General features: G+C 38.6%; 1 protein-coding gene across 5 annotated transcripts in view; it reads right to left on the reverse strand.

Moving 5' to 3' along the window:
• Nucleotides 1-15,234, reverse strand: part of ELP4 (elongator acetyltransferase complex subunit 4) — a 276,336-nt gene that overhangs the window by 85,002 nt on the left and 176,100 nt on the right. The gene's annotated exons all lie outside the window — the stretch shown is intronic.

Genomic DNA, 15,234 nt, shown 5'->3' on the forward strand with positions numbered 1-15,234 from the left:
GCACTTTGGGAGGCTGAGGGGGGTGGATCACTTGAGGCCAGGAGTTCAAGACCAGCCTGGCCAATATGTTGAAACCCTGTTGCTACTGAAAAGACAAAAATTAGCCAGGAGTGGTGGCTGTGATCCCACCTGTGATCCCAGCTACTCGGGAGGCTAAGGAGGGAGAATCGCTTGAACCCAGGAGATGGAGGTTGCAGTGAGCAGAGATCTCACCACTGCACTCCAGCCTAGGTGACAAAGTGAAACCCTGTCTCAAAAAAAAATTTTTCTATGGCTATAACAATCTAATTGTAAGCATATACATAGGAAATGTATATACTTTGTGTTCATTAGTAATATTAAAGTACAAAAAGATATAAATAAAACATAAAAGGTTTGAAAGAGGTTTTAATTAATTAAAATCTGCTCAATAAATAACTTACAGAAAGATAAGGTGTTTATTTAAAATAGGCTTATATGACTAAAATTTATCAGTTTAATACAAATATGTGTTTAAAGTTTCAACTTTAAGTATACTATGCATATTTTAAACCAGATTAAACTAACATGCCACCTCCGCTACAGCTGGGAAGGTTAAACAACAGTATGCAAATCTGAATCGGATATAACAGCTGTGCAAATGCCAGGGCGTACTTTACTTAAAAATGTGACCATTTAGTTCTGTTAAATACAAACTGCTGTTCTAGCTATGTGTATTATTTTCCTTAAAAAATCCTTTAAAAAAAAAGCATTTTCTGATATGTAGTAGAAGCACTACTAAAGTTTAATGGGTTTTTTTTTTTTTACATTTTCTTCATCAACTTTCTGCAAAAATGAATGAGACAATTCTTCATCTCTTACATCCTATTCATCTCATCAGCTTCTTTTGTTAATATAAAAATATTATAAATAATCATTGAAAGAGTGGTATTTCTTTTGATGAGACCCTGATTGCATTTCAAGTCCTCATTTTTGACAGAAACAAGTTTAGACATTTTTAATTGGGGACAATAATTCCACCCTGACTACATGGCATACATGTTAAATTACGAGTTGTGTAAGTACCACTCTCAAGGATAAAAGAATACCACTCTCAAGGATAAAAGACTTTATTTCTCAAGAAATAAAGTCCTGGGGAGGAGCCAAGATGGTCGAATAGGAACAGCTCCGGTCTACAGCTCCCAGCGTGAGCGACGCAGAAGACGGGTGATTTCTGCATTTCCATCTGAGGTACCGTGTTCATCTCACTAGGGAGTGCCAGACAGTGGGCGCAGGTCAGTGGGTGAGTGCACCGTGCGCCAGCCGAAGCAGGGGCGAGGCATTGCCTCACTCGGGAAGCGCAAGGGGTCAGGGAGTTCCCTTTCCAGGGGTGACAGACGGCACCTGGAAAATTGGGCCACTCCCACCCGAATACTGTGCTTTTCCGACGGGCTTAGGAAACGGTGCCCCAGGAGATTATAGCCCGCACCTGGCTCAGAGGGTCCTATGCCCACGGAGTCTGGCTGATTGCTAGCACAGCAGTCTGAGATCAAACAGCAAGTCAGCAGAGAGGCTGGGGGAGGGGCGCCCGCCATTGCCCAGGCTCGCTTAGGTAAACAAAGCAGCCTGGAAGCTTGAACTGGGTGGAGCCCACCACAGCTCAAGGAGGCCTGCCTGCCTCTGTAGGCTCCACCTCTGGGGGCAGGGCACAGGCAAACAAAAAGACAGCAGTAACCTCTGCAGACTTAAATGTCCCTGTCTGACAGCTTTGAGGAGAGCAGTGTTTCTCCCAGCACGCAGCTGGAGATCTGAGAACGGGCAGACTGCCTCCTCAAGTGGGTCCCTGACCCCTGACCCCCGAGCAGCCTAACTGGGAGGCACCCCCCAGCAGGGGCAGACTGACACCTCACACGGCCGGACAGGTACTCCAACAGACCTGCAGCTGAGGGTTCTGTCTGTTAGAAGGAAAACTAACAGAAAGGACATCCACACCAAAAACCCATCTGTACAGCACCATCATCAAAGACCAAAAGTAGATAAAACCACAAAGATGGGGAAAAAACAGAGCAGAAAAACTGGAAACTCTAAAAAGCAGAGTGCCTCTCCTCCTCCAAAGGAACGCAGTTCCTCACCAGCAACGGGACAAAGCTGGACGGAGAATGACTTTGACGAGCTGAGAGAAGAAGGCTTCAGACGATCAAATTACTCCGAGCTACGGGAGGATATTCAAACCAAAGGCAAAGAAGTTGAAAACTTTGAAAAAAATTTAGAAGAATGTATAACTAGAATAACCAATACAGAGAAGTGCTTAAAGGAGCTGATGGAGCTGAAAACCAAGGCTCGAGAACTACATGAAGAACGCAGAAGCCTCAGGAGCTGATGCGATCAAATGGAAGAAAGGGTATCAGCCCTGGAAGATGAAATGAATGAAATGAAGCGAGAAGGGAAGTTTAGAGAAAAAAGAATAAAAAGAAATGAGCAAAGCCTCCAAGAAATGTGGGACTATGTGAAAAGACCAAATCTACATCTGAGTGGTGTACCTGAAAGTGACGGGGAGAATGGAAACAAGTTGGAAAACACTCTGTAGGATATTATCCAGGAGAACTTCCCCAATCTAGCAAGGCAGGCCAACATTCAGATTCAGGAAATACAGAGAACGCCACAAAGATACTCCTCGAGAAGAGCAACTCCAAGACACATAATTGTCAGATTCACCAAAGTTGAAATGAAGGAAAAAATGTTAAGGGCAGCCAGAGAGAAAGGTCGGGTTACCATCAAAGGGAAGCCCATCAGACTAACAGCGGATCTCTCGGCAGAAACCCTACAAGCCAGAAGAGAGTGGGGGCCCATATTCAACATTCTTAAAGAAAAGAATTTTCAACCCAGAATTTCATATCCTGCCAAACTAAGCTTCACAAGTCAAGGAGAAATAAAATACTTTACAGACAAGCAAATGCTGAGAGATTTTGTCACCACCAGGCCTGCCCTAAAAGAGCTCCTGAAGGAAGCGCTAAACATGGAAAGGAACAACCGGTACCAGCCACTGCAAAATCATGCCAAAATGTAAAGACCAGCGAGACTAGGAAGAGACTGCATCAACTAACGAGCAAAATAACCAGCTAACATCATAATGACAGGATCAAATTCACACATAACAATATTAACCTTAAATGTAAATGGACTAAATGCTCCAATTAAAAGACACAGACTGGCAAATTGGATAAAGACTCAAGACCCATCAGTGTGCTGTATTCAGGAAACCCATCTCACGTGCAGAGACACACATAGGCTCAAAATAAAAGGATGGAGGAAGATCTACCAAGCAAATGGAAAACAAAAAAAGGCAGGGGTTGCAATCGTAGTCTCTGATAAAACAGACTTTAAACCAACAAAGATCAAAAGAGACAAAGAAGGCCATTACATAATGGTAAAGGGATCAATTCAACAAGAAGAGCTAACTATCCTAAATATATATGCACCCAATACAAGAGCACCCAGATTCATAAAGCAAGTCCTGAGTGACCTACAAAGAGACTTAGACTCCCACACATTAATAATGGGAGAATTTAACACCCCACTGTCAACATTAGACAGATCAACGAGACAGAAAGTCAACAAGGATACCCAGGAATTGAACTCAGCTCTTCACCAAGCAGACCTAATAGACATCTACAGAACTCTCCACCCCAAATCAACAGAATATACACTTTTTTCAGCACCACACCACACCTATTCCAAAACTGACCACATACTTGGAAGTAAAGCTCTCCTCAATAAATGTAAAAGAACAGAAATTATAACAAACTATCTCTCAGATCACAGTGCAATCAAGCTAGAACTCAGGATTAAGAATCTCACTCAAAACCGCTCAACTACATGGAAACTGAACAACCTGCTCCTGAATGACTACTGGGTACATAATGAAATGAAGGCAGAAATAAAGATGTTCTTTGAAACCAACAAGAACCAAGACACAACATACCAGAATCTCTGGGATGCATTCAACGCAGTGTGTAGAGGGAAATTTATAGCACTAAATGCCCACAAGAGAAAGCAGGAAAGATCCAAAATTGACACCCTAACATCACAATTAAAAGAACTAGAAAAGCAAGAGCAAACACATTCAAAAGCTAGCAGAAGGCAAGAAATAACTAAAATCAGAGCAGAACTGAAGGCAATAGAGACACAAAAAACCCTTCAAAAAATTAATGAATCCAGGAGCTGGTTTTTTGAAAGGATCAACAAAATTGATAGACCGCTAGCAAGATTAATAAAGAAAAAAAGAGAGAAGAATCAAATAGATGCAATAAAAAATGATAAAGGGGATATCACCACCGTTTCCACAGAAATACAAACTACCATCAGAGAATACGACAAACACCTCTACGCAAATAAACTAGAAAATCTAGAAGAAATGGATAAATCCCTCAACACATACACCCTCCCAAGACTAAACCAGGAAGAAGTTGAATCTCTGAATAGACCAATAACAGGAGCTGAAATTGTGGCAATAATCAATAGCTTACCAACCAAAAAAAGTCCAGGACCAGATGGGTTCACAGCCGAATTCTACCAGAGGCACAAGGAGAAACTGGTACCATTCCTTCTGAAACTATTCCAATCAATAGAAAAAGAGGGAATCCTCCCTAACTCATTTTATGAGGCCAGCATCATCCTGATACCAAAGCATGGCAGAGACACAACCAAAAAAGAGAATTTTAGACCAATATCCCTGATGAACATTGATGCAAAAATCCTCAATAAAATACTGGCAAAGAGAATCCAGCAGCACATCAAAAAGCTTATCCACCATGATCAAGTGGGCTTCATCCCTGGGATGCAAGGCTGGTTCAATATACGCAAATCAATAAATGTAATCCAGCATATAAACAGAACCAAAGACAAAAACCACATGATTATCTCAATAGCTGCAGAAAAGGCCTTTGACAAAATTCAACAACGCTTCATGCTAAAAACTCTCAATAAATTAGGTATTGATGGGACGTATCTCAAAATAATAAGAGCTATCTATGACAAACCCACAGCCAATATCATACTGAATAGACAAAAACTGGAAGCATTCCCTTTGAAAACTGGCACAAGACAGGGATGCCTTCTCTCACCACTCCTATTCAACATAGTGTTGGAAGTTCTGGCCAGGGCAATCAGGCAGGAGAAGGAAATAAAGGGTATTCAATTAGGAAAAGAGGAAGTCAAATTGTCCCTGTTTGCAGATGACATGACTGTATATCTAGAAAACCCCATTGTCCAGCCCAAAATCTCCTTAAGCTGATAAGCAACTTCAGCAAAGTCTCAGGATACAAAATCAGTGTACAAAAATCACAAGCATTCTTATACATGAATAACAGACAAACAGAGAGCCAAATCATGAGTGAACTCCCATTCACAATTGCTTCAAAGAGAATAAAATACCTAGGAATCCAACTTACAAGGGATGTGAAGGACCTCTTCAAGGAGAACTACAAACCACTGCTCAAGGAAATAAAAGAGGATACAAACAAATGGAAGAACGTTCCATGCTCATGGGTAGGAAGAATCAATATCGTGAAAATGGCCATCCTTCCCAAGGTAATTTACAGATTCAATGCCATCCCCATCAAGCTACCAATGACTTTCTTCACAGAATTGGAAAAAACTACTTTAAAGTTCATATGGAACCAAAAAAGAGCCTGCATCGCCAAGTCAATCCTACGCCAAAAGAACAAAGCTGGAGGCATCACACTACCTGACTTCAAACTATACTACAAGGCTACAGTAACCAAAACAGCATGGTACTGGTACCAAAACACAGATATAGATCAATGGAACAGAACAGAGCCCTCAGAAATAATGCCACATATCTACAACTATCTGATCTTTGACAAACCTGAGAAAAACAAGAAATGGGGAAAGGATTCCCTATTTAATAAATGGTGCTGGGAAAACTGGCTAGCCATATGTAGAAAGCTGAAACTGGATCCCTTCCTTACACCTTATACAAAAATCAATTCAAGATGGATTAAAGACTTAAATGTTAGACCTAAAACCATAAAAACCCTAGAAGAAAACCTAGGCATTACCATTCAGGACATAGGCATGGGCAAGGACTTCATGTCTAAAACACCAAAAGCAATGGCAACAAAAGCCAAAATTGACAAATGGGATCTAATTAAACTAAAGAGCTTCTGCACAGCAAAAGAAACTACCATCAGAGTGAACAGGCAACCTACAAAATGGGAGAAAATTTTCGCAACCTACTCATCTGACAAAGGGCTAATATCCAGAATCTACAATGAACTCCAACAAATTTACAAGAAAAAAACAAACAACCCCATCAAAAAGTGGGCGAAGGACATGAACAGACACTTCTCAAAAGAAGACATTTATGCAGCCAAAAAACACATGAAAAAATGCTCACCATCACTGGCCATCAGAGAAATGCAAATCAAAACCACAATGAGATACCATCTCACACCAGTTAGAATGGCAATCATCAAAAAGTCAGGAAACAACAGGTGCTGGAGAGGATGTGGAGAAACAGGAACACTTTTACACTGTTGGTGGGACTGTAAACTAGTTCAGCCCTTGTGGAAGTCAGTGTGGCGATTCCTCAGGGATCTAGAACTAGAAATTCCATTCGACCCAGCCATCCCATTACTGGGTATATACCCAAAGGACTATAAATCATGCTGCTATAAAGACACATGCACACGTATGTTTATTGCGGCATTATTCACAATAGCAAAGACTTGGAACCAACCCAAATGTCCAACAATGATAGACTGGATTAAGAAAATGTGGCACATATACACCATGGAATACTATGCAGCCATAAAAAATGATGAGTTCACGTCCTTTGTAGGGACATGGATGAAATTGGAAATCATCATTCTCAGTAAACTATCGCAAGAACAAAAAACCAAACACCGCATATTCTCACTCATAGGTGGGAATTGAACAATGAGAACACACGGACACAGGAAGGGGAACATCACACTCTGGGGACTGTTGTGGGGGTGGGGGGAGGGGGGAGGGATAGCATTGGAAGATATACCTAATGCTAGATGACGAGTTGGTGGGTGCAGCGCACCAGCATGGCACATGTATACATATGTAACTTACCTGCACATTGCGCACATGTACCATAAAACCTAAAGTATAATAATAATAATAATAATAAAAAAAAAAAATGGGAAAATAAAAAAAACAAACAAACAAACAAACAAAAAAAAAACAAAAAAAAAGAATTATTAGTATGTTGTTTACAGGGGAATAAGAAAGCTATACAATTTTAAAAATAGGGCTTTACATTTCTCTCTTACATTATAGTAGTGCTGAAAAATGCCTCATAATTCTGTAATCACAGAAGCATTTCTCTCTACAATTTCAAACTTCAGAATTTTTAAAAACGAATGTTCTGGCAGCATTTTGAATTGATGTTTTAAAATTAAAAATTTTCACTCAATTTTAAGTGCATGTTACCACAATATTCCAGAAATAAATGTTTGCATGTATTAATAAAAAAAAAAAAAAAAAAAAAAAAAAGAAAATGTGGCACATATACACCATGGAATACTATGCAGCCATAAAAAATGATGAGTTCATGTCCTTTGTAGGGACATGGATGAAATTGGAAATCATCATTCTCAGTAAACTATCGCAAGAACAAAAAACTAAACATCGCATATTCTCACTCATAGGTGGGAATTGAACAATGAGAACACATGGACACAGGAAGGGGAACATCACACTTCGGGGACTGTTGTGGGGTGGGGAGAGGGGGGAGGGATAGCATTGGGAGATATACCTAATGCTAGATGACGAGTTAGTGGGTACAGCGCACCAGCATGGCACAGGTATACATATGTAACTTACCTGCACATTGCACACATGTACCATAAAACCTAAAGTATAATAATAATAATAAAAAAAATAAAAAAATAAAAAAAAAAGAAATAAAGTCCTGAAGTTTCCAAGAATGACTACAAATACTTTATTTATAGAATGTCATCATCATTAAAAGTCTGTAAGATTATTTTTAAAGGAAGGAGATGGCCCATTTTTCAATTTCTTGGGACCTAGAATTTTAGTAATATGATTTTAAACAAATTGCTTTTGAGAGAAGCCTCCTTAATCTGGTATCAAAAAAAAAAAAAAAAACCAAAAAACAAAAAAGAGGCTTTCCTCTTCCATTATAATACAGAAACTGAAATGAAAGCCCTGATGTAGAGAAAACCCAATTATACTACAAGAAACACAAAAGCTAGGTACTAGAGCTATTATTATCCTACTGGAAATGGAAACGAAGACTTAGAGATAACTCTTCTAAAGTCACACAGGAAGTCAGCAGCTGCTCAATAAGAAACCAGTTTATTGTGTGGGAGTCTAAGCCTCTTTGTAGGTCTCTAAGGACTTGCTTTATGAATCTGGGTGCTCCTGTACTGGGTGCATATATATTTAGGATAGTTAGCTCTTCTTGTTGAATTGATCCCTTTACCATTATGTAATGGTCTTCTTTGTCTCTTTTGATCTTTGTTGGTTTAAAGTCTGTTTTATCAGAGACTAGGATTGCAACCCCTGCCTTTTTTTTGTTTTCCATTTGCTTGGTAGATTTTCCTCCATCCCTTTATTTTGAGCCTATGTGTGTCTCTGCACATGAGATGAGTCTCCTGAACACGGCACACTGATGGGTCTTGACTCTTTATCCAATTTGCCAGTCTGTGTCTTTTAACTGGAGTATTCAGCCCATTTACATTTAAGGTTAATATTGTTAGGTGTGAATTTGATCCTGTCATTATGATGTTAGCTGATTATTTTGCTCATTAGTTGATGCAGTTTCTTCCTAGCATGGATGGTCTTTACAATTCGGCATGTTTTTGCAGTGGCTGGTACCAGTTGTTCCTTTCCATGTTTAGTGCTTCCTTCAGAAGCTCTTGTAGGGCAGATTCTTCTCAGCACCACATCACACTTATTCCAAAACTGACCACATAGTTGGAAGTAAAGCACTCCTCAGCAAACGTAAAAGAACAGAAAATATAACAAACTGTCTCTCAGACCCCAGTGCAATCAAACTAGAACTCAGGATTAAGAAACTCTCTCAAAATTGCTCAACTACATGGAAACTGAACAACCTGCTCCTGAACGACTACTGGGTATATAACAAAATGAAGGCAGAAATAAAGATGTTCTTCGAAACCAATGAGAACAAAGACATAACATACCAGAATCTCTGGGACACATTTAAACAGTGTGTAGAGGGAAATTTATAGCACTAAATGCCCACAAGAGAAAGCAGGAAACATCTAAAACTGACACCCTAACATCACAATTAAAAGAAGTAGAGAAGCAAGAGCAAACACATTCAAAAGCTAGCAGAAGGCAAGAAATAACTAAGATCAGAGCAGAACTGAAGGAGATAGAGACACAAAAAACCGTTCAAAAAAATCAATGAATCCAGGAGCTGTTTTTTTGACAAGATCAACAAAATTGATAGACCACTAGCAAGACTAATAAAGAAGAAAAGAGAGAAGAATCAAATAGATGCAATAAAAAATGATAAAGGGGATATCACCACCGATCCCACAGAAATACAAACTACCATCACAGAATACTATAAACACCTCTATGCAAATAAACTAGAAAATCTAGAAGAAATGGATAAATTCCTCGACACATACACCCTCCCAAGACTAAACCAAGAAGAAGTTGAACCCCTGAATAGACCAATAACAGGCTCTGAAATTGAGGCAATAATTAATAATCTATCAACCAAAAAAAGTCAAGGACCAGATGGATTCACAGCCGAATTCTACCAGAGGTACAAAGAGGAGCTGGTACCATTCCTTCTGAAACTATTCCAATCAATAAAAAAAGAGGGAATTCTCCCTAACTCATTTTATGAGGCCAGCATCATCCTGATACCAAAGCTGGGCAGAGACACAACAACAACAAAAAAAAGAGAATTTTAGACCAATATCCCTGATGAACATCTATGCAGAAATCCTCAATAAAATGCTGGCAAACCGAATCCAGCAGCACATCAAAAAGCTTATGCACCAGGATCAAGTTGTCTTCATCCCTAGGATGCAAAGGTGGTTCAACATACGCGAATCAATAAATGTAATCCATCGTATAAACAGAACCAAAGACAAAAACCACATGATTATCTCAACAGATGCAGAAAAGGCCTCCGAAAAAATTCAACAGCCCTTTATGCTAAAAACTCTCAATAAATTAGGTATTGTGGGACATATCTCAAAATAGTAAGAGCTATTTATGACAAACCCACAGCCAATAACATACTGAATGGGCAAAAGCTGGAAGCATTCCCTTTGAAAACTGGCACAAGACAGGGATGCCCTCTCTCACCACTCCTATTCAACACAGTGTGGGAACTTCAGGTCATGACAATCAGGCAGGAGAAAGAAATAAAGGGTATTCAATCAGGAAAAAAGGAAGTCCAATTGTCCCTGTTTGCAGATGACATGACTGTATATCTAGAAAACCCCATTGTCTCAGCCCAAAATCTCCTCAAGCTGATAAGCAACTTCAGCAAAGTCTCAGGATACAAAATCAATATGCAAAAATCACAAGCATTTTTATACACCAATAACAGACAGAGAGCCAAATCATGAGTGAACTCCCATTCACAATTGCCTCAAAGAGAATAAAATACCTAGGAATCCAACTTACAAGGGATGTGAAGGACCTCTTCAAGGAGAACTACAAACCATTGCTCAATGAAATAAAAGAGGATACAAACAAATGGAAGAACATTCCATGCTCATGGATAGGAAGAATCAATATCGTGAAAATGGCCATACTGCCCAAGGTAATTTATAGAGTCAACGCCATCCTCATCAAGCTACCAATGACTTTCTTCACAGAATTAGAAAAACTACTTTAAAGTTCATATGGAACCAAAAAAGAGCCTGCATCGCCAAGTCAATCCTAAGCCAAAAGAACAAAGCCGGAGGCATATCGCAACCTGACTTCAAACTATACTACAAGGCTACAGTAACCAAAACAGCATGGTACTGGTACCAAAACACAGATATAGACCAATGGAACAGAACAGAGCCCTCAGAAATAATACCACACATCTACAACCATCTGATCTTTGACAAACCTGACAAAAACAAGCAATGGGGAAAGGATTCCCTATTCAATAAATGGTGCTAGGAAAGCTGGCTAGCCATATGTAGAAAGCTGAAACTGGATCCCTTCCTTACACCTTATACAAAAATTAATTCAAGATGGATTACAGACTTACATGTTAGACCTAAAACCATAAAAACCCTAGAAGAAAACCTAGGCAATACCATTCAGGACATAGGCATGGGCAAGGACTTCATGTCTAAAACACCAAAAGCAATGGCCACAAAAGCCAAAATTGACAAATGGGATCTAATTAAACTAAAGAACTTCTGCACAGCAAAAGAAACTACCATCAGAGTGAACAGGCAACCTACAGAATGGGAGAAAATTTTTGCAATCTACTCATCTGACAAAGGGCTAATATCCAGAATCTACAATGAACTCAAACAAATTTATAAGAAAAAAACAAACAACCCCATCAAAAAGTGGGCGAAGGATATGAACAGACACTTCTCAAAAGAAGACATTTATGCAGCCAAAAGACACATGAAAAAATGCTCATCATCACTGGCCATCAGAGAAATGCAAATCAAAACCACAATGAGATACCATCTCACACCAGTTAGAATGGCGATCATTAAAAAGTCAGGAAACAACAGGTGCTGGAGAAGATGTGGAGAAATAGGAACACTTTTACACTGTTGGTGGGACTGTAAACTAGTTCAACCCTTGTGGAAGACAGTGTGGTGACTCCTCAAGGATCTAGAACTAGAAATACCATTTGACCCAGCCATCCCATTACTGGGTATATACCCGAAGGATTATAAATCATGGTGCTATAAAGACACATGCACACGTATGTTTATTGCAGCACTATTCACAATAGGAAAGACTTGGAACCAACCCAAACGTCCATCAATGATAGACTGGATTAAGAAAATGTGGCACATATACACAATGGAATACTATGCAGCCATAAAAAAGGATGAGTTCATGTCCTTTGTAGGGACGTGGATGAAGCTGGAAAGCATCATTCTCAGCAAACTAATGCAAGGACAAAAAACCAAACACTGCATGTTCTTACTCATAGGTGGGAATTGAACGAAGAGAACACTTAGACACAGGAAGGGGAACATTACACACTGGGGCCTGTCATGGGGTTGGGGGTAGGGGGGAGGGTTAGCATTAGGAGATATACCTAATGTAAATGACGAGTTAATGGGTACAGCACACCAACATGGCACATGTATACATATGTAACACAGCTGCATGTTATGCACATGTACCCTAGAACTTAAAGTATAATAATAACAATAATAATAATAAAACCAGTTTAAGATTCTTTCCATTCAGCATGTTACTCCTTTGGGTGGGCAGTGGAGAGTCTACGTCCCTTCCTTCCTTCCCTAATAAACATGGGGCGTGAGCCATGTGTCAGAAACTCTGCTAGGCTTGGAAGAATCAATGATAAACAAGACACTCGTGGTCTCTATTTACGGAATTGAGTATTTAAGTAGGGGATGATAAAAGTAATTGCAATCTAGTGTGGTTACTGCTATGATAGAGAAAATACAGGACGCTACCAGAGCATAAACGGAGGTATTCAATCTAGACTTGGTGTGGATCATAGAAGCCCTGAGGGAGACAGTAATGTTTAAACTGCAGCCTGAAGGATATGCAGAAGTTAGCCTGGCTGAGACCACAGTGGTAGGAGGTGGAGAGGGTGTTAGATTGGGGCTGTTGCTCCAATCAGAGGCAACATCATGTGTGAATGCGCCTTCAAGGAATTGGAATTAAGTATAGCACAGGAAAACTCCTGTTTTGTTGATCTGCTTTTCTGCAAAGCCAAGGTACAGAACTCGCAGCTGTCACTGTGTACTCTTCCAAAATGAGCAATGGAGCAAGAAGTAGAGTCAATGTGCTGGGGTAGCTAGGACTTTACTGTGCCCTTGCAAATGAAAAATTGATGGCCTACTTTTTTCTACACAAAGATTAGGTCAATTCAGAAATTGTTCGTTAAATAGTTTTCAAAATTCATTATTTATAGTAGTAGGGCAACAGTGAGTAGGGAAAAGATTCTATCATTAGAAGTACTTAATGTTTTTTAGATTCTAGATCATAGCACTTACTGACCATATTAACTTAGGCTAGTTATATTGTATCTTTCGATTTCCTAACCATTAAGATGAAGGTCTGAAAACCATGGTCTGTACTTTCCTCCCCAACTCTAATATTTGGGCTATGTTAGTAATATAACTATCAGGATCGTAGCATCAAAACACTGCTCCTTGACAGCCCTGGATTCCTTCAAGTTAGTTTAGAAATTTTCCAATTCAACCACAGCAGCTCCAGTATTGTTAGATTTCTTTATTGGACTTCTGAGTAAGAAGTTTCTCAGAGTTTCACAGCTTAAAAATTTGACAACCACTTTTTGTCTCACTGTTCTGTTGCATAGACAAAATGCTTAAATCCTTACTTAGTTGCTTAAAACATGGGGGCAATTCTCCTATTGGTTTGAATAAGGCCAAATCTATGAGTTCTTTAATGATGTTTCAGTATCATGTTTATTACTCAGTAAGAAGTTAATGTTAAGAGATATCATAACTTCTATCACAATAACCAGCTATGTGTCATCTCGGGATGAATAACCAGTTTTGTGTCATCTGGGGATACCTAATTAGGAAAAGTGGTATGATAAATATTTACATTCCTAGTTCAAAAATTGTTATTGTAAACATTGTGCTTATTGTTTTAAATTCAGAAATCAGAAAGAAACTTCAGTCATAAACTATGTCCTTTAGTTAAACAAGTGTAAACATATGTACCATTCTATTTGGTAAGGTTAAAAAAAACACTGCCAGTAAGGCAATTCTAAATTTACCATGGATTATTTTTTTAAGCTTGAAGATAAAAGTGAGGCTTTATAAATGAGAAAATGATGTACTAAAAGCAAGACACTAAATCAATTTTAAACACCAAACACAATTTATGCCTGACTTTAAAACTCATCCACAAAACATTAATCTACACAAAGGCCAGAAGCTGAATGAAGCATAATTTGTGAAACTGATACCTTTCACCACAACCTCTAACTGAAAAGGTCATTAGATATATTATATCTAAGTGAGCAGCTTATCCCTGCTTCATTACTGATAATTAAGACAAGTAATATTTTCTTGACAGTAATGTGTCCGTTAACAGATATAGTCTCGTTTGCATAAAATAAGCATTAATTACCATAGTGCTATCCCAGATTTTAAAAAAAATTAAGTACTTGTATAACATGCCTTCATCATTTTTTCCCTTAATTTCCAGGCTCAGAAAACATAATGTACGCATTAACAAATTCATCTTTAGTCATGTTTAAATTCATAAGGTACATAACAAAACAGGTATTCTGAAAAAGCAACCAATGAAAGTGAAGGTACCTGTGACTGGGTATCATTTAAATTATCTGTACTAACTTGCCTTGCTCTGAGCTATGTGAAATGCCAGAAGCAGCTATTCTTTAATATTAAGGCTTTTGAAGTCTTAATGTAGCAAATCTGGGGAAGTATAAAATTGTTTCTAAACTGACTGAAAATTAAGAAGTAGTGCAAAGAGCCAAAAAAGTACCTTTAAAAGGCCTTGAATAAGAAAAGACATGATTTGCCTTAGCTTTTTGGGATTAAAAAAAAAAAGGAAAAAAAACCCACATGAAACTAAGTACTCAGTACAGAAAACCTCAACTATTACTAGTAATGACTAGTTATTACCAGATAAGAATTTTATTGTTTTTGGCCAGAGGCAAGATTTTCAGGGCCAACATTTTCTTTAAATAAATAAGAAAGATCAAAATAAAATGAGGGTAGGAAGCTAATAGAATTATGCTTGTTTATCAGCTCAGACTTTGTAAACTAATTCAGTGTAAGAGGATAAAGATTAAATTGGGATAACTGTGTCTTGTATATGAAGTTCTAACTTTACTTTTCCACAAAGCTACAGAAAAAACTCACATTTTAGCACAAATAATCCATCACAATATTATAGATATAAAATATACATTTTCTTTTTAGGAAAAAGAAGGAGTATTTGACTGGTCAGTGACCAAACCTTATTTGAGATTCTATTGTGCGTGCTCCCTCTCACTTGAAGGAAGGTGAGGCAGATGGACTGGATTGTGGCACAGGTTTCTTTTAA

Source organism: Pongo pygmaeus, chromosome 9 (genome assembly GCF_028885625.2).
Source record: "Pongo pygmaeus isolate AG05252 chromosome 9, NHGRI_mPonPyg2-v2.0_pri, whole genome shotgun sequence".
Taxonomy (NCBI): domain Eukaryota; kingdom Metazoa; phylum Chordata; class Mammalia; order Primates; family Hominidae; genus Pongo; species Pongo pygmaeus.